We start from the raw sequence: 3,005 nt of genomic DNA, 5'->3' as shown, positions 1-3,005 counted from the left end.
AAATCAAGAATGGACAAAGCCTTATGGAAATTCACTAGTTTGTAAGCATATATATATACACACACACAAATATATATATACATGTATATATATATATATATATATATACATGTATATATATATATATATATATATATATATATATATATATATATATATATATACATGCATATTAAATTTCCACACATATATACTGGTCCCAGAATATATGGAATTTTAAATGAAAACATCAGTGTCCGGTACAGGCTACGTCTTTGTGAGTTGTTGGTCAGAATAGCACCAGCATACCCCCTTCTCCACAAAAAAAGCACTGGATATTATTGTTCTTAGTTTCCTGCCATAAACAGATAAGACTCTATTTCTTATGATAACACTTTGTATGCAAAGAATAGAGAAATCAACCTCAAACTTACCAAAAAATCTCTAAAATTTGGCTAGCTTACACAGTGTCAGAAAGTCTACTTCCTGTGTGCAAGCGCTGAGAGAAAAGGGCATCAATGGTTTTATTCAGTGCTGGACAGAAAATGCTACAATACTGACCTGCAGGTAGCGGCTCCCCTGATTCCATAGCTATAATGCAGGTTATAGGGGTGATCAACTGCTTTTGATTGATTATACGGTTTTTCCACTAGAGGGATTTCATGTCTTGGACTGTGGTCATTTTAAGATCATTATTAAAGAGATCATAGCCTCTAGAAGGAACCTACTCTTCCTGTTTATGCTGTCAGGCTGCAATGCTAAACATTTATGTTTATAGCCATAGATGTGTGATCCCCTCAACTATTGCTAGAGAAAGTTCTTTGTATTTTTGTTTTGTTTTTGATTTTGATTGTTTTTTGACAGTGAACAGAGGTAAATGCAGAGACTCATAACTAATCAAAGTGCTGAGCAAAGTAACGATGAGTTCTCAGTTGTAGATAGATAAATTATAACAACTTCCCTCTAACAAAGGCCCACTGAACTTCTCAGAAGCAGAGGCAGATACAGAGTAGAGCCAGGAAATGCTGACCAGATGACATGGCAAGATGTGGTGACCTGTGTAAGACCTAAACAAAACTAAGCAGTCAAAATCCCACTATGGACTGGGATGAGAACTCAAGGCTACACCCGTATTGAAAGAGATACCAACAGCTGATGGAGGGATGGAGAGAAACTCTTCTTGGCTCATTCCTTAGTGGATAGTTACACACCCATGAACATGTGGTCAGTGCTAATTGGATGTACGAATAACAACAAAGACAATGACTAAAAAGAAGATAAGCTTGGAAGGAAGACAAAGTAAGGTATACTAGTTGGAGCTAGGGGAAGGTATTGGTGAATAGATATGATCAAAATACATTGTATAAATATATGAGACTCACAAATAACAAAAACACTATTTAATATTATTTTATTTCATTAAATGGGCACAGAAAACTAAGTGGAGACAACCTTCATTAAAAAGAAGTTTACAGGGATAAGAAGCTGATAGTGACAAATGGGACCTCAAAAAATTGCAAAACTTCTGTAAGGGAAAGAACATTGTCAATAGGAAAAAACAGCAACCAACAGATTGGGAATCCTACATCTGATGGAGGACTGATATCCAATATATACAAAGAACTCAATAAGACTTCAGAGAATCAAATAATTCTATTAAAAATGGGGTACAGAACTAAAAAAGAGAATTCTCAGCTGAGGAATACCAAATGGTTGAGAAACATCTAAAGAAATGTTCATCCTTAATTATCAGGGAGATGAAAATCAAAACAACCCTGAGATTCAACCTCACACCAGTCAGAATGGCTAAGATCAAAAACTCATGTGACAGCAGATGCTGGCGAGGATGTGGAGAAAGAGGAACACTCCTCCACTGTTGGTGAAATTGCAAGATGGTACAATCACTCTGGAAATCAGTCTGGCAGTTCCTCAGAAAATTGGACATAGTACTACCTGAAGACCCAGCTATTCCACTCCTGGGCATATACCCAAAAGTAGCTCTAACATATAACAAGGACACATGCTCCACCATGTTCATAGCAGCCTTATTTATAATAGCCAGAAGTTGGAAAGAACCCAGATGTCCTTCAACAAAGGAACACATACAAAAAATGTGGTAAATTTACACAACAGAGTACTACTTAACTACTAAAAACAATGACATCATGAAATTCTTAGACAAATGGATGGAACTAGACACTATCATCCTAAGTGAGGTCACCCAATAACAAAAGAACACACATGGTATATACTCAGTGATAAGTGGATACTAGTCCAAAGGCTCAGAAACCCCAAGATACAATTCACAGACCATATGAAGTTCAAAAAGAAGGAAGATTAAAATGTGGATGCTTTAGTCCTTCTTAGAAGGGAGGACAAACATGATTCATAAAAGCCTGAAAATGTTATCAACTTCTGAAACTCAGATCTACACCTGTTTCAGTACCGTCTTCTGATGTACTTGAGAGATTGTTGTCAAGTGCTATAGTCTGGATTTTAGCTTATTTCTACTCTTGGTGTCAATCGTAAATGAGTTTTTTGTTTTGTTTTGGGTTTTTTTTTTTGACATACTTGTGATGTTATGGTTATTTGATAGTGTGACAATAAATTCTAGAATTTGCATAAAAAAAAGAAGGGAGGACAAAAACACTCACAGGAGGAAATACAAGGACAAAGAGTAGAGCAGGTAATGAAGAAAAGGTCATCCAGAGATTCCCTCACCTGGGAATTCATCTTATATCCAGCCACCAAACCCAGTCACTTTTGCTGATGCCAAGAAGTTTTTGCTGACAGGAGGCTGATATGGATGCCTCCTGAGAGGCTCTGCCAGAGTCATACAGATACAAATGAGCCATATTGATACAGATGAGAATACTTGCAGATAACCATTGGACTGAGTATGGGGAACCCAATGGAGGAGTTAGAGAAAGAACTGAAGGAGCTGAAGGGGTTTGCAACTCCATAGGAAGAACAACAATATCAACCAACCAGACCCCCCCAGAGCTCCCAGGGACTAAACCACCAAC

Source organism: Micromys minutus, assembly GCF_963924665.1.
Source record: "Micromys minutus genome assembly, chromosome: X".
NCBI lineage: Eukaryota > Metazoa > Chordata > Mammalia > Rodentia > Muridae > Micromys > Micromys minutus.
Note: the sequence above shows the minus strand (reverse complement) of the source record.